Source organism: Choristoneura fumiferana, chromosome 15 (genome assembly GCF_025370935.1).
Source record: "Choristoneura fumiferana chromosome 15, NRCan_CFum_1, whole genome shotgun sequence".
NCBI classification, from domain to species: Eukaryota; Metazoa; Arthropoda; class Insecta; order Lepidoptera; family Tortricidae; genus Choristoneura; species Choristoneura fumiferana.
In genome coordinates this window covers 12,612,585-12,631,246 of record NC_133486.1, presented here as the reverse complement: position 1 = coordinate 12,631,246, position 18,662 = coordinate 12,612,585, and the positions used below count along the sequence as shown (strand labels likewise).

At 36.1% G+C, this 18,662-nt stretch overlaps 1 protein-coding gene and 1 long non-coding RNA gene across 6 annotated transcripts in view; one reads left to right on the top strand and one right to left on the bottom strand.

The window, feature by feature from the left end:
* The window catches only part of brat (tripartite motif-containing protein brain tumor), a 603,590-nt gene that overhangs the window by 223,742 nt on the left and 361,186 nt on the right, over positions 1 to 18,662 (bottom strand). The gene's annotated exons all lie outside the window — the stretch shown is intronic.
* On the top strand, positions 6,774 to 11,489 carry LOC141435576 (uncharacterized). Of its 2 annotated transcripts, none has more exons than XR_012452188.1 (4): positions 6,774 to 7,313; positions 8,076 to 8,143; positions 8,273 to 8,381; positions 9,932 to 11,489. It is a non-coding gene; the product is annotated as an uncharacterized lncRNA (long non-coding RNA). The 2 variants fall into 2 exon arrangements; XR_012452189.1 differs by having other exon boundaries at positions 6,774 to 7,317.

Below are 18,662 nucleotides of genomic sequence, written 5' to 3'. Positions count from 1 at the left end.
CGGGCTAACCACTTGACTTGCTCCGCCTTAGTCTTAATCAATATGACTTACATTGTAAGTTTATAGAAGAAAAATATTTGGTAGAGCCTTATTACTTATTGAAATAGTTGATATTAATTGCCACTTCATAGGTTCATACAATCAAGGTCCATTGCCAGGAACGACCACAGTCTTCAAAGGAGATTCTACTTTCAGCAAATAAAATATTATTCCATTGTGAGTTGTTGAATTATTTTGTCTCACTTGTATTTGAGGCTACTAGCGTTTGTAACTTAGGACATTGAATGAAAAGTGAAACGCCGAAACCCTTCATTCGTCGGACGTCAAGGTCAGTCATTTAGTTGTCTATATTTATGTAAGTATGTCGCCATGAGTATGGCTAGGTTCTGAATGTAGCAGGCAAGCTTTAAAGCAGCCTTAGGCAAATTGGTAAGTAGCTGTATAGTTAATTGGAAAGAAAACACAATTAACACACACAAGTAAAGTCAAATTAAGTAAAATAGAGCAAATACAACATCCACCTTACCAAGTAAGTAAACACAATTGACACACACAGATAAATATCAAATCAAATAGATAGAGCAAATTCAACCTCCACCTTACCAAGTGGAAGTAAACACAATTCAAGCCTACCATATCCTAGTCCTACTTCTAAACTAACCAACTAATCTACACGATACAGCAAACTAGAAGCCGGGCTCCACATTTAGATTACTCGCGGGGTCTCTCTCAAGGTGCAGTGAGAGAGCCTAGTCTAAATTACCCCTACGTCGAGTGGGTGGCTCTGTTTCCTACGCCTATCACCCGTGTGCTCACCAGTATCTGTCGTGTTAGGATTGGGAAAGACAAATACCGATGCCGAAGAATAAGTGTGTGAATAGATAAATAAATAGATAAGGAGGACAAGATCTTGGTTGATTTAGGACACCGGTATGGCATCTCAAACCCTCCAAAACCCAGGGAGAAAATTAGGCCTGTCTCTTCCGGTATAATACAAGACCCCGCCCTTACTCCATAGGCGTACACTGACACTGAAGAACGTTCCCAGGGAAAGTCAGCCTGTCCGTTACCACCGCTAGGTGACCTGGCTCCCATTCCCTAGGAATCGGCTTTTACTGAGCCGAAACTCGATAAGTCCTCTACTATTCCAGAAATATTTAAAATCACAACTGATTGTGATCCCCAAACCCCATAATGAATTAATACGCAATTCCCAGCAATGGATACCTAATACCAAAAGCCTTCGATACCAAGATACACAAAGCAGGGAAACCACACACCAATTCACTATAAAAATAACACAAAACAATTTAAAATATACGATAGAAATAAATCAAAGTGTCCCAGAGAGAACCTCTCGAGTCCGTGTCGAAGAAAAGAATCCCCCCTCCTTTCGCGCGCTTCTATTTATACCCCAATTCCGGCGACAATGGCGACAATGGCGACAATGGCGACCGATAGTAGAAACAGGCCGCGGCCATTGCGTCGGGCAGGAAAGGCTCTGCCGCGCTATTTCCACGTTCGTACTGGATAGTTTAATGTTGCCAATAATCTCGTTCGCATATTTATGGGTAGATTAGCTTTATTTGTTCATAATTTACCTTTATTTAATAAAATTAATAAATTAGTTTAGCCTCTCCTAATAAACCTATGTTCACATAAGGCGAAACATTACGGACCATAGGCCGTATTGTTACAATTGCCCCCCAAATTCTATGAAAGCGGACATGTATCTAGCTGGAGTAGAATTTGTAAACCCAATTAAACATCAGCCCACAATAACTTATTGACATTTTCCCCTTCTATGATTGCCTCTCCTCACTTCTTCCAGGCAAGATCTTTGAGTGGTGTGTATTTAGACCAATCGTAAAAGTGATACTACTCAAGGAGCGAATGATCAAGTCCGCACATGCCAGAAATGACGCTGAAGGGGTTTCACGAGTGACTCTTGCCTCAAAAGGAAAAGTGAGTTGTGCTAGGCTCACCCCGATCCTAGTGATACACACAAAAGTATTTGACCCAGTCTTGCTCTGCCTTTGTCGACCGAAATCAGTACCAATGTGTCCCTTCTAAAGACAATGCCAAACGTCGGCGGCCAAATCCATTGCTTTCAAAACCAATCCCAGCAGTGCAACCTAATCCTCTCTCCTCAATCGCACCACTCCTAGCTTGGTGTATGTTGCAACAATAACGTAACGTTATATTGTATATAATTCGTCTTAAAATCAACCAAGAATAAAATTACTAAGGCACAAAAACTAGATTTTAGTTGCAAGAAATAACGCTGAAAGGGTTTCACGAGGAACTATTGTTTCAGCGAGGGTAAATGATTCCTCCGGTCCCATACACGAGAGCTAGTGACCCGATCTTGCTCTGCCTTTAACGATCAAAGCCCTTCGCAAACGTGTCCCTCCATAAAACAAAGCTCAACGTCGGCGTCTAAAACCATTGCTTTAAAGGCTATTTCAAAGCAACCATCTCCAGTCCCTGAACCTCATTCACCTTACTCCCAGTTCCCCGCTTATTGTTATAACAAAGTAGTGTCATTATCTATCACTTCGGATTATATCCGTTAAAAATGATTTTGTTAAAAAAAACAATACAAATTTGTTAGGTTCCATCTTCTGTGCACCAAGCCTTTTGCAAGAGTACAAGTGCCCTCTCATTCAACTTAATTTTAGTGTCGTCCCGTAATCATAAAATTCATAATAATGCTGAGGGTTTCATTCTCAATCATAGTAGAGATTATACAATATCACGCATCGTCATTGCTACGTGTAGGGTTCTAGTATCATGTTGTGTTGAATGTGAAAACTTCATGGGCGGCAATTTAACTGCATTTTGCCAATTTTTTTTTTTTTTGGCTTACTCCTAACTTCTACACCCATGGGCTTTGTTTGTTGAGTGTAATGGTTCCGGTTCAAATGTCAATAAGTCAAATAAAATTCCAACATCAGAGCCCCACATATACTGGATACCTTATTTCTTCCACTCGTCTTATTTTGAATCCCCTCAGAAACATTCTTCCTCTCGCGCTCTTTCGCACCTTTACTAAACCCTCTACCCCTGTTCTCAATCACATATAATACTCTCATGGGCCCCCCTTTTTAACACGCCACTCTGACATAGGAATAATATTTTTATACATTTTATAAAATTTTCCGAATTATTTCCAGAAACAACTCAAATAATAGAAATGTCCTCCAGCAAAACATGTCCATATTTTTTTTTCTAGACTCAAGAATAACTTCTTGAAATAACATACTATTATTCCATCTACATTTTATTTTGTAATGCTTAATTAATTTTACTGTTGCTCCGAAGAAAACTAAGTTATAAAACCATTGCACCAAAATAACTACCACCAAGCACCAAATGCTCCGCCACACCCCCTACGAACTCCCATCATCCAGACAATTTTAAAGTGACTATACCAACTGCACCCAATTTTATTAACCATAACAACACTACTCGAGCACACAAGACAAACAGAAACATCTGTGCCCACTCTACTTGACCAACTATCTGAATAATGCATCATCTAAATTACTTACTTACTACTATTTACATATATACCTATAAACATTTTTTTGAGTTAATTTATGAATAAGTTTATAAAATTTAAATTATTTATATAAAATAATTGTGAAATTTGAAATGTTATTATGAAATGCTTATGTAATAACTAGTATAATAGTTAACTTAAGTATGCAATGCATGCACTTGTGATTATGTTCTGTGATTCAAAATGGAAATAAGGAGGCTATAATAATAATAATACATATGAATACAGCCTAAATTCACTCTTGCCTGGCTTACTTAAATTAGGCCGAAAACGCTAGTTAAACAGTAATAAGGTATAGTCTAACAGTTTGTGACAGCTAGGTAGAATTAACACGAACCTGAACCATGACACACGCTTTGATGACAAGTTTCTTCGGGATGGCAACAAGAATATACAACAACTTCCCGCAGAAATATTAAAAGGAGGGAATGTAAAACAGTTAAAAAAAACTATCTACAATTTTTAGTTGCGAAGGCTTTTTATAATGTTGATGAATATGTTAGAGACACGGTAACCTAGTTTGCTACTTTTGGCTCAGCAATAAGAAAGGAAGCAATTACTTGCATTTGAGGGAGTACGTCACGTAGCGGATAGGACTCGATAAATTCGCTCCTCACTTCAGAAGTCGCCGTGGCCGAGCGGTACTGACCGGCGGCACAAACCTTAGCAGCGCTTGACTCCCGAGTTCGAATCTCAGCACAAAAATCTAATTTTTTGTTTCTTCTTTTTTCTTTTTTTTTTTTTTCTATTTGTCTTGTTTATGGGGAGCTAGGACACCGCTCCTTACTCTCAGGAGATGAGGATATTTTCGTATGAGTTTTGTTTTTGTTTTTCACAAGTGCAGTGATGTACACGCATCAGCTCTAAGAGCTGCTAGTGTATTATTTCAATAATAATAATAATATAGTATTATGAGAGTCCTGGAGTGGAGACCCCGTGCTAACACCTGCGGTAGAGGACAACCACCAAAAGATGGACAGACAATATCCTGCAACAAGCTAGCGTAAACTAGATGCGAGTGGCAATGAATAGGCAAGACTGGAAAAGTAGAGAGGAGGCCTATGACCGAAGACGGGCGCTATAAGGGCTGTTATAGACAGAGATAGGTAGATAGTATTATGAGGTAGATATGTATTTTGAAATTTATGAATTGTTAATTGTCCATAAGAAGTATGCTGCATGTGAAACTGTGACTATCTGTATGCCTTATGGCACAACATAGTGTTACTGAAAATAACCTGTCATTTATATCCACCTGATTTCACCTCTGATTGAAAAATAAATGAACTTGTAATTTGTATTTTGAACTTAAAGAATGCAAATTACCTAATAATTTTTTTAATAATTTTTTTTATTTTTTTTTATTTTTATGTACTTAGTATTTTCTTTTCCTATCAATGTTTGTTCATCTAAATATTAAATGTTTAACTCAACTTGATAATGCCGTGCCCCCAGATACTTTAACTACCAAACCATACCTAAGTTCAAAATACACACAAAAATAGGCTTTTCGACCAAAATGTAATCGCATAAACCTATAAATTCATTCCTATTCCATATAACAATACAATACACATCAAGCAGCACAGGAAACAGGATTACCTGCATTACTTATAGTTGCCAAACATAAGTAAAATTTAATTGTATAGAATTCCTTATATTGCTAATAAAATCACTCACTAAATCTACCTGTTCTAGTAGGCCACTATGTACAGTAACAATGTACAACTGATCCATTCAACGATTTGGAAACGTCTTGGATATTGGACTACCCTGCTGCCAGGTTATCAGTATAAATGAATCAATTAGGACATCTTGCAATGAAATTTCATACTCACCCTATCTAAATTTTCTACCTAAGTTCCCAGCATTCGTTTACATGACACTGCACCATAAGACTACAACGTCTACAACTCATACTTTACCCGCCGTATCAGGTAAGTATTAGTCCAATTTTTGCTAGAGAGATAAAGTTTGTTTTCACACATACGTATTGGCCGGGCAACAAGAACAACAGCACTGCACAACCTACAGGAAGCCATTTTACTCACTTAGCAAAAACCTGCGCTATTATTTTCATGTCATTTCATGTTTTTGCAACATAAAAATTACGTATTTTAACGATGTTTTCAGTTTTCTTCTGACAGCTACGTACGTACCTACTGACTGATCTTTGCGTTCGGATAAATGAACACTACTATCCTATCATAAAATTTTCAAAACACATGTGATCACGGCCATATTTTTAATTCTACTTTACACGCTAAATAATTTACTTACACTAAACATTGATTTCTAAAACCTAACGGTACTAAAATTGTTATCTAGTTCCGATTTTCCTAAATTCGTTCGTGAATCAACCGGTCATGATCAAGGTTGCGTTTCATTATTTTAGTTTCCGAACTGGTAGGTTTGACAACTGATATCAATGACTTTTGACACCGTCAATTTTGACAACTTAATACTACTAAGAGGCTACTACAAAACTCGCAAATCGAAGCTCGCATCGCACCGTCTCCCTCACTCGCGCATCAATCATCATAAGCGTCAGCGGGACGGCAACATACGAAGCTCGAGTTTTGCACTTCATGGTATAGGGCCTAATTATCTATTCTGCGCTGGTGTTATCATAGATTACAATAAATTAAATATTTATTAAATATTTTCTCGCTTTTGTATTCATAAACGAAGTCACCATTCAATTACAAATCGCGATTCGGACCACCTCCTACCTACCGTAATGAACGTTTAAATTATTATTAATAGATAGAACACATTGCAACGTATATATTTTACAATTGCTCGCACCTGTATGTTTGTTAGAAAGAGACAAATTACACTTTAGACAACACTAATGCACTAACCTGACAAGCTCTTTACCGAAATATTAAAACTCATTTACGTCTACGCTTCATCTTTGTTTAATGTCGTTAATCATGCACTTTTGTCCTTTTACTTTATTTGATATTTTATATTACAACTGTTTTTGTCTATAGATCTATCGCCATCATCACTTTCAAATCAATGCTGCCAACTCAATATTTAAAAATTATTAAAGGTGGTCATACATTATCTAAATTTATCTTAATAGTAAAACTTATATAATATGAATAACTACATAACTAACTTAACCGAAGCTAAATAGTCAATAAATAACTTATAATACAATAGTACTACTTAAAAACCTTTAACTATAATCATAGTTGCGATAATGAATGGGCGTCTTTCTATCGAGTAAACATTATTGTTTTGTGGCAGCACTCGCGTTGTAACCTGTGGGTGTAGTTATTGTACGACCTGGACAATGCTCGACCGATTTTGTACGACCTGGTAATTCAATCACATGTCACTTGGAACACGGGTCGAGCTTTATCATCCTGTACCGATAATGTTCAAGGTGCTATTGGACAACCTGATTTTGTACGACCTAACATTGTACGATGTGATATATCTAATTCAAAACGAGTTCGTATTATCAGGTCGTACAGTGATGGCTGAGCAGTATAGGGTCGAGCATTACTGGTCCCCTAACCTGTCACTGTGAATTCAATTCGATAACCAATAAATAACCTAAAGAAATCCCGCGGATTATTCTTTTATCTGTGTTAATCTTGGAAGTATCATGAAAATAATACTATCCCTATCCTACCGAAAGCGCGATATGAAGACTCGCCAAACGATCACAACAAACGACCAAGTCCACCTCGCCAAAAGTACCCACAACATCTCACAAAAAGGGAACTTGAATGTAAGTAGGTACCCTTGTTTATTTTTAATATAGATGTTAAATTTTTAACCGTGACTTTGATGAAATAAGTTTTCGTTTTGTAAATAATTCAGCCACGATGATATCTGAGACCTAGTTATCCTGCACACTAAATACCATGATAATCAGTTATTAACCTGTTTTGACGGAAAATGATTGTAATTGTACTACTAATGAATCTTATTAACAAAGTTAATAATCAAGCAATGGACCTAACTTAACCATTTATTTCCTGATAATACCTATAGTCCACAACCAAATCATTTTATCTATTCTCCTTCTGTTATTGTTTTAATGATTTTATCAAGAAGGCAAAAGTTCAGTAAGGTAAAATTTAAGGTAAAGTTTGCTAGCATACCTAATTTTTGTCAATCTGATGCTCTAGTAAGATCACTTGCAATCATTTTAGTTAGTAGATAGGGCTTTTTCTAATCATTATATTTAATTGTAATGTAGATATGTTTGTTTGCAATGTGGCTATTACTTGAAATAATTATCAATTAATGAAACTAACCTGATGTCATAACATTTTAAAGTGAATGAAATTGATCTTTGACTGAGAATAAATTTACTTTCACCGAACTTAGACCCAGTATAATATATATCTATATTTAATTTTATTCTTAAATGTAGTTACACTACTTAGACTACACTGCTTACACACTACTTAGTCTATAAGGAGTCTAACAACTAGAACCAGATTTTGATGCTTAGATTTTGATTTTGGTTTTTACTTTGTTTCAGCACTGAGTATTTATTTTTAGTCACAGTCCTGAGAGCTAAGGAGAACATTCATTAGAATGGTAGTAAAGGTATGCTATAAATGGTTTTCTAATTATCTTCATTATGTTCCAGAAATCTGTCATACTATGTACTCTTAAAATTTATTAATGTTCTTCACATTATGAATTTATTTATAACCATACTAAAATATATTTCAGGTGACCTGGGCCCGGGAAAACTCTTGCTTTTTGTCCGGTGGTTTACACACTAGCAAGGGCTATGCTGAATTGCTGATGTACCGAACACTGCTGAGCATCATTTATTAAGGTACAGTAACTTAACTACCTATACTACCTCTATTTTTTTATACCACTCGGTGGCAAACAGGCATGCGGCCCGCCTGATGTTAAGCAATTACCACCGCCTAGGAACGCTTGCAACACCCGAAGTATCACTCGCGCGCTGCCGACCCTGCATAACATTGCTTACCTTATCTATAAATTATTCTATACAAATGGGAAGTTATATGCAGACTCATATTACTTAATTAATTTTCTTCTTTCTTTTGTTTCTAGAAAACCCATCTTTCCTACCAGTCCAGCCCTAGTTAACTTACTATTACTCTATTGTCTTTGTTACTCAGAATACTCTTTGCTTCACTCCCAATTCATCATCATCATCATCATATCATCATCACATCAGCCACAGGACAGCCACGGATGGACACAAGTCCCCCGCACAATCCAGTGGCCTCGGTTGGTGTCAGCTATTCTCAATGAACTATTTAGTTAACCAAACCAACATTGCTCCTACTACTATGACAATCCCTAAAGGAGACCCGGTCTTATTTTAATTATTATTTTCCACATCATGACATGATTCGTATTTCATTATCTTATTTTTACCCTTGTGATCTCTTTATAAATTCTTATACTTGACTGACATTTATGTAAATTATAATGTAATTTTATATTGAATGAATAAATAAAGTAAACTACTTCAATGTGTTAGAATGAATGCAGAAACAACGCAGCATCAATACAAATCATGATGCGGTTTAATGATGCAATAAATGATTAATTGTATTTTTTTCTTATATTAATTAATAAATAATAAAATAAATGATGTTAGAGTTGAGGGACTCTGTAGATATCATCTCTTTATTTCAAGCATTAATTTTATTCGTTTGTGCCCCCACTGTCTGCAACCATCTAATAACCTATGCCAATCTCAGGTTTTCTAGTTTCTATTACATATCTGACAGTATTCCTACATCACTTTAATGATGGGCTGGTTGTACTAGCCTTTTCTAATTTTTTCATTTGTTAATACCCTCCTAACTTCAGGTAATCTCTTGTTCTCACTATTCAACTTTATGATCTCTGTTATGTTAAAATACCACAAACAGGACCTATCACGCCAAACACACGAGCAACATTTATCTCGACGTTTCGACCACTAATAATATATTGATATAAAGTGCTTATATGCTACCATAATGTAATGATATAATGTGGAAAAATAGGCGCGCGCACCCAGACGTGGAGTTGCAGAAAATAGCCTGCTACTACCTATAACTACTTAATGTGGTTGGAACTTCCTAGGCTTGCTATGTTCATGGGGTCGAACTGTTTTTACCTGACTTTACACAACTCAGTCACTAACGTATTTTACTCATATCAAACTATACTATTACTACAACTACTACTTAATTCACTATTAAATTACTAAATCACTTAAGATAGTACCATTTTTAATGTAGTCAACTTATTTTTCTTCACCCTTTATTTAATAAATCACAACATCACTAACTTCGGTCTTTTATTCACTCACTGGTTTTACTGATAGTCGCTAAAATAATCATTTTTTTTTTTCAGGGCAACATGTACAAGAATGCCGCACCGATAAGAAAAGACTACAAGCTGCTTTAGAACAATACAACTACCTATTATGAGCTCCTATTTCCCACTTATACTTTTCCTTTTTCACGTCAACAAAATTGTTGCTATAACCAATTGTCACATGACAATAGATTATAACAACACTCGACCTAAACAAGGCAAAATCAACTTAATATCATATCTACAAGCAATGTAACATAATTGAATTTAACTAATAATTGATTTAGCGGAGAAATGATTATTTGAGAACCCAGTGAAACAAAAATGGAAAGATAAAAACTTAGCAAAGCACAATAAATAAAGTAAATGGTAATAATTACTAAAATATACATATTATCCTGGTTTCTACGGCACCAAAATTGTAACGAATCCTACCTTAAACTAGATTTAAACTCTTAACCTAAAGCTTACTCCGATGCCTACAAACCGAATTTATTTATTATTACCTTATTATGGGTTCTCAACCTACAAAATTACCTAAACCTAACAAGTTGATTTACCTTGTTTACGTCATAAAATTGGCCAAGTGATCGCTAGCGGTCTAGTATAAGGAACCTACGTTGTGTCCTAGAAAGTAACCCTTTAGTACGTTTAGTATAATGGGAAAAGAGCTCACTTATTATATAATATAACTAAATAATAAAGAGAAGATAAAAGAAGAACAATGAAAAATGTAGTTAGTTGTTTAAAGTAGTCTGTCAATAGTCTATGATATGTTCGTGTGGAAGAAGGTATTTTATTTCGCAGCTAAAGTTCAGAGGCCCACTCCCCGCCTCTGAAAGTGGCCTTCGCCCCGTACTGGACACGCCTCCTCTGCGTTAGCCCTGAAGGAGCATACTACCTCTTCCTTGTTAGGAGATAAACACATCTTTATGTTATAAGAGAGGACATTTCAAAGGGAAGTCAATCACAGCCTGAGGCTGCTCCTGGATCAAACCCGTGATCACAATACTCCTGCAGTAACAAACCCAACTTCAGCAGAATGTAGAGATAAGTTATAGTGTTTTATTATATTGATTAATGAGTAGTTTCCGGATCACCTGGTACCGGCTAACCACTGACTTGCTCTGCCTTAGTCTTAATCAATATGACTTACATTGTAAGTTTATAGAAGAAAAATATTTGGTAGAGCCTTATTACTTATTGAAATAGTTGATATTAATAGCCACTACAGGTTCATTCAATCCAAGGTCCATTGCCAGGAACGACCACAGTCTTCAAAGGAGATTCTACTTTCAGCAAATAAAATATTATTCCATTGTGAGTTGTTGAATTATTTTGTCTCACTTGTATTTGAGGCTACTAGCGTTTGTAACTTAGGACATAGAATGAAAAGTGAAACGCCGAAACTCTTCATTCGTCGGACGTCAAGGTCAGTCATTTAGTTGTCTATATTTATGTAAGTATGTCGCCATGAGTATGGCTAGGTTCTGAATGTAGCAGGCAAGCTTTAAAGCAGCCTTAGGCAAATTGGTAAGTAGCTGTATAGTTAATGGAAAGAAAACACAATTAACACACACAAGTAAAGTCAAATTAAGTTAAATAGAGCAAATACAACCTCCACCTTACCAAGTAGAAGTAAACACAATTGACACACACAGATAAATATCAAATCAAATAGATAGAGCAAATTCAACCTCCACCTTACCAAGTGGAGGTAAACACAATTCAAGCCTACCATATCCTAGTCCTACTTCTAAACTAACCAACTAATCTACACGATACAGCAAACTAGAAGCCCGGGCTCCACATTTAGATTACTCGCGGGGTCTCTCTCAAGGTGCAGTGAGAGAGCCTAGTCTAAATTACCCCTACGTCGAGTGGGTGGCTCTGTTTCCTACGCCTATCACCCGTGTGCTCACCGGTATCTGTCGTGTTAGGATTGGGAAAGACAAATACCGATGCCGAAGAATAAGTGTGTGAATAGATAAATAAATAGATAAGGAGGACAAGATCTTGGTTGATTTAGGACACCGGTATGGCATCTCAAACCCTCCAAAACCCAGGGAGAAAATTAGGCCTGTCTCTTCCGGTATAATACAAGACCCCGCCCTTACTCCATAGGCGTACACTGACTCTGAAGAACGTTCCCAGGGAAAGTCAGCCTGTCCGTTACCACCGCTAGGTGACCTGGCTCCCATTCCCTAGGAATCGGCTTTTACTGAGCCGAAACTCGATAAGTCCTCTACTATTCCAGAAATATTTAAAATCACAACTGATTGTGATCCCCAAACCCCATAATGAATCAATACGCAATTCCCAGCGATGGATACCTTAATACCAAAAGCCTTCGATACCAAGATACACAAAGCAGGGAAACCACACACCAATTCACTATAAAAATAACACAAAACAATTTAAAAATACGATAGAAATAAATCAAAGTGTCCCAGAGAGAACCTCTCGAGTCCGTGTCGAAGAAAAGAATCCCCCCTCCTTTCGCGCGCTTCTATTTATACCCCAATTCCGGCGACAATGGCGACAATGGCGACAATGGCGACCGATAGTAGAAACAGGCCGCGGCCATTGCGTCGGGCAGGAAAGGCTCTGCCGCGCTATTTCCACGTTCGTACTGGATAGTTTAATGTTGCCAATAATCTCGTTCGCATATTTATGGGTAGATTAGCTTTATTTGTTCATAATTTACCTTTATTTAATAAAATTAATAAATTAGTTTAGCCTCTCCTAATAAACCTATGTTCACATAAGGCGAAACATTACGGACCATAGGCCGTATTGTTACAATATTAAAAAAACAGGTGTTATCTTTTTTAGTGTGTTTTTGTAAATTAGTTAATTTGTACGTAATTCTGTTAACACGTAGCCGCGGATTAGCAAGGCAATATCATCGTAGTTCGACGACAGACAGAAATCATAAAACTTTAGAGAGGTTGTTTATGTGTACATATAGATACTTAGTAAAATTATGTTATTTAAATAATCATGTATGTTAGGAAGAACAAGGAAGCTTAAAGTTCCATCTTGCAGACTAGCTAAAACCAAAAAGTCCTTTCTGGGAAATTGCATACGTTTTTATAATAAAATTCCAAAAAAATATTAAGTACAAATGAAACGGATACAAAATTCAGATCTATTATCAAGAAGACATTAATATCTAAGGCGTATAAAGTTAGGGAATAATTCTGATCCGCATTAGCGATCCCTTCAAATAGCGAACCTACTGTGTTAAAAATAAAGTTGTGTTAAATACTTGTGATGTATAGATATCATTTAATAATATTGTAAAACAGTTTAAAAAAATAATCCTCGTTGAGTTTCTTGCCGGATTTATCTCAACAGAGGTTTTTCCGAACCGGTGGTAAATTTTTTTTTGACATTCATAAGTACTTGTCATAGCCTAAATTGAATAAAGATTGACTTTTGACTTTAAAAACTCAGCAATACTTGTTCTACATCGCATGTGTTCTCCGTAGCATTCAAGTTGTCTTTTTAATCCTAAATTTGTTATCACATTGAGTCAATACTGCAGTCGTCTAGCAGAAAGAAAATAAATAAAGTTTAAATCATTAAGCCTTGCTTGAATAAGACAGTTCCCTTAACAGTACTAAACTATACTTATTAGGTTTTGTTTTTCAGAAAAACCGCCATTATTTTATTATTATCATAACTCAATTAAACAAATTCCTATAAAATCTTTGAAAATGACAGATTTCATTTTTTTCACCGCAGACTTTTCTAATTTAAAACTTGTTACAAACTTATTTAATAAGAATCTGCGTCTCAATCGTTGCTTTACCAAGCTATCTTATAAGGTATTGAACTGGGTTCGACCAGTAAAGTAGTATTAGATATGACTTGACCAAGCAGTATTTTAGCTTTCACCGAAACCATAACAGAATAAAGAAAAACGTTTCAAAGTCAAAGTCAAAGTCAAAGTCAAAATATCTTTATTCAATTTAGGCTACAACAAGCACTTATGAATGTCAAAAAAAATCTACCACCGGTTCGGAAAAACCTCTGCTGAGAAGAATCCGGCAAGAAACTCAACGAGGTATATATATTTTTTTTTAAAACAGATTTACAATATTATTAAATGACATGTATACATCACAAGTATTTAACACAACTTTATTTTTAACACAGTAGGTTCGCTATTTGAAGGGATCGCTAATGCGGATCGGAATTATTTCCAAATATCCCTGTCCATGATATAATCATTAACTTTATAATACGCCTTTGATATTAATGTCTTCTTGACAATAGATCTGAATTTTGTATCCGTTTCATTTATAATATTTTTTGGAATTTTATTATAAAAACGTATGCAATTTCCAGAAAATTTATTAACATATCTATTTCTGGATAGATACAACCTACGCGCATGGGTACCTACTAAATACCCTAGGTAAACATTTGTAAGGAAGTAAGATATAGCAAGAAGCAGTGCGATTTCTTTTCTAAAAAGTATCAAAATCAAAATCAAATTATCTCTCTTCAATTAAGACTACAACAAGCAATTTTGAGAAGCATTCGGCAGGAAACTAAATGAGGTAGGTATATATTTTTTAAACATATTTACAATGTTGTTTAATGATTTACATCGCAAGTTAGTAGATATTTCAAAATTATATGTTCAAAAATAAACGTCACTGATTGGCCGAAAGCCGAAACTTGCGTCGAGCACTAGCGGTCATCCAACAACTAAGTGTAAATCGCTCTCACGCTAGGATTTTGTACATATTTAAATGGTAGATTAACAACAAGTTTTTAAAATACGTTATTTTACCCAAGTCGTTTATTTTTACCCAAGCCGCAGGTGAGGGCCGATAGAAGTCGAGGGTAAAATGGGTTTTTAAACGAATTGTACTGCTTTCAACTTCCATTATGAACAAAATCGACAGCAAAATATGAAAAAAAAAAACATTAATAAGCTCAATTTCGCATGCATTGTTACTTCCATCATAATTTATTAGAATTGCCTAGTTTTATTAATTTCATCATTATTTTCTGTGTCGTAGGAAGTCCGCTGTTGGACATGAGCCTCCGTCCTTTATCAATTTAGTAATATAAAATGCAGATACTAAATATCTGATATTCGTTTCGCCGAAGATAGCCGTCTAGATTACTTAACTACACTTCAGTGGTCCAAAGAACATTTGAACGAATTTCAAACAAATTAAACCGCTCATGTCTACAATCTAACCCTTTCCAATCTACATACTGAAACCTAATCTAAAGCACTCAATTCAACCGAGTTTCATTCGCAGAAGCTATCGCATTCAATTGCTACAATGTCCTATGTTCGCTTTTTAAAGTAATAGAAAACCAACCTTATAGTATTTAGAGCGAAGTTAAATTTTGAATGCAAAATTAGAACATAGTACCATCTTACATTGAAACATTGGCTTCGGACTAGCCTTAACAAAGTTAAATCCTAGTGATCGAGTTATACGAGTATGTAACACTTCACTACTCCATACCCGCGGCTTCGCACGCGTGAAAATTAGACATGGGATGGAATTCCAGGAGAAATAGACGGATAAGTCATTTTTTTCATCAAAGCGGAGCAGAGCTGCTCTAAAGCTAAGTCTAGCTGGAAAAATATGCAAATTGAAGTGGCAATGGGCAGGCCACATCGCTCGAAGAACAGAAAACCGTTGGGGGAGAAAAGTCCTTGAGTGGCGACCACGAACTGGAAGACGAAGCGTTGGCAGGCCTCTCACCAGGTGGACTGACGACATCGTGAGAGTAGCGGGAAACCGGTGGATGCAAGTGGCGAGTTGTCGTTCATTGTGGCGTTCTAAGGGGGAGGCCTTTGTCCAGCAGTGGACGTCTTCCGGCTGATGATGATGATGATGGAGCAGAGCGGTGGCGCGCAGTGCGCGGTTTGCAGCAGATGCCATGGCGTGTGATTCGAGAGGAAGAGCTAAGAATTAGTCCAAAACATGTCGAGCTAAACTCGATTAAATGCGCGAGTTATGCGTTTATTTCATGAGTAAGTCCATGATAGTTTTATTTTCAAAGTTCTAGGATTTGGCTAAATTTCCTTCAGTTCGAAATTCCAGAAATCATCATTTCGGAGATCTAGCTGTCCGAATATCAAATTTCATCCAAGTCCATCCAGCTGTTTTAGCAAAACAATCAAGAATGCTTGTTAAATTATTCCTAGACCGCCTAATGTCTACACGTATACCCTGAATTTTGTGTCCGTTCATACAATTTTTTTTGTTCTGATTTGTGCGCAATAAAGCAATATTGTATGCAATAAAGAATATTTGTAGTATATCTTACTGCATACAGCTGTAGCAAAAATTGATTTCAGAAAAACTGACCTTAAACGATAGCTTGTAAAACGTCCAACTACAAAGTAAACATAAGGTCCGCGACTGTTTCACGATAACGCAACAAGAACCCTACAAGTACAAGCGAAACTATTTTGTTCCCGACAAGAAGAAAACAATAAACTCTGTCCTTTTTGTTTGTCGACATACCGGGACAACTTTGAGAAATAGATGAAAGTCGAATTCTGGAAACCATCCCAAGTTGGCAACCGAAAAGTATTTTCCAGTTGATATATTAACTTCAGTTTAGTTTATCATTTGGCTGAGATTATAAATGCTTGTTTACTAAGGTGTTTTAGATTTTAACAACATTTCTGTACCTCCTGTCCTCTTGACAAAGATGAGTAGCATTTTTTTTTATTTTTTTTTATTCGACTGCATGGCAAACGAGCAAGTAAGTGGGTCTCCTGATGGTAAGAGAGCATGTGTCGATTAGCGTATTATACGTACACTTACCTACAAATTTAATCATTCTAAACCACAGTACGAGTATAAACGAAAAAATTACTGATTTACAATTAAAACTTAATAACATACATTCATTTCACTTTGAAAACAAATTTTCATATTTATCTTATGAATTAATTTGCAATAAAAGAACATTGGTTCGAATACCGGCCGGGGCAGATATTTGTGTGAATAACACGAATGTTTGTTCTCGGGTCTTGGATGTTTAATATGTATTTAAGTATGTATTTATCTATATAAGTATGTTTATCCGTTGCCTAGTATCCATAGTACAAGCTTTGCTTAGTTTGGGACTAGGTCAATTGGTGTCAAGTGTCCCATGATATTTATTATTATTATTATTTCTGAGAAAGAACCAGGTTTCAGGAACTCGGGATTTCGGTTTGTGTCAAAAGAGTAGTCACGTTGTTCATTAAGCAAAAGAAAGTGGAATATTTTTTTAAACGTATTTTTGTGTGTCACGTTAAATCAAATAAAATTTGACCTTAACCTGACCTTTAATGTGAACTTATATTATACATCAAAAATACTGTTTTTTCCGAATTGCCATCTGTAGAAGTTAACAGAAATAAAACATGGCGTACATAATAGTATTGATCATTTAACGCATGACGATAGCACAGAATATATAATAGTACTGGCATACAGAATGGACACGCTCCGCCCCGCACCGGTTCGAGTTACCCCACCCCTCAAGCGCAGATTGTAGGAAAACCGTAGGAAAGCAGTCGGGCGCGCAACGCGATGTAGGTATGTCGGTCGCACCGTCGTCGCACGGCACTAAGTTCGGGAGCAATAACTTTGCGAAATGGTGATATACTGTGCATTGTATGGTGTTTGTCAACAGCCAAAGATAAGAAAAGGAGTTTTTTTCTGCCTGCCTACTTTCTTTTCTTAATAATAATGCCTTCTAAAAGTATCGCGATTAATACGACATGAAATAACTAATTAGGTACCGAATAATTAGTTCAAGTTTGTAGTCATATATTTATTGTAATGTAAAATAATAATGCTTAAATACATAGACAGACACATTTTAAGTAGGTTTAAATAAAAATATATGATTAACGATTACATTTATTTACACATTTAAGCCATACCTACATACCCTTTAGTACTAGGGTTTTGCGATAGTCAGCCCTGTGTGTCTTACGCCCACATTGACGCGTGTACAGACGTCGTCGTGCCTATGTAGATTCCAGAACGCGTATTTTGTATGGCGTGTCCGCCCTGTGGCGATAGGATAACATGCCGATGTTTCCACGGAGCCTTTTAAATAAACCATGGCACAAAACAATAACTGTAAAACAAGACAGAATTCCCCCAGCAAATGCACTTAACGAATCAATGTAAAAAGGGGAAACCTACTATGCATCCATTACATTAAAAGCAAGGTAAACAAACACAGCGCTTTTCTTGAATCGTAAAAGGCCGAAGCGCTGCAAACGCTAAATAATTTTCAGTGGACTCCCCGAAAGGCTTTACGTGGAAAATGTTTTATGGAATTGACTGCATTTTCAAGCTTTTTCTAAATTTGTTATGTAGATGTTTAAAAATGAATCAGGTACATTTGGTCTATTCAAAGCTAGTGGTTTGGTCAGTTTAATTGAACATCTATGTAAATGTTTTTCAGGATTTTTTTAATGGGATTGACAAATATTTCTATATACTGATCGATGTTCAAAGCGTACGGCATTTTCAACTGAAAGTTCTAATAAAAGGGTTGTTAAATCGAAGTAATTAATAACTCAACCACCTGCCGAAATAATAAAAAAACATTTTTAAAATACCTGGTAAAATGTGAATCGAAATCGTAGTAGCGTAGTAGTTTAGCCTATAGGTTTCTCAAGCAGTCAGATCACCTCCGAGTTTGCCTTGGTACCATGATGAAGGAAAACACCGTAAACCCAGAGGAACTATGGCTCAGGCCCTCTTAT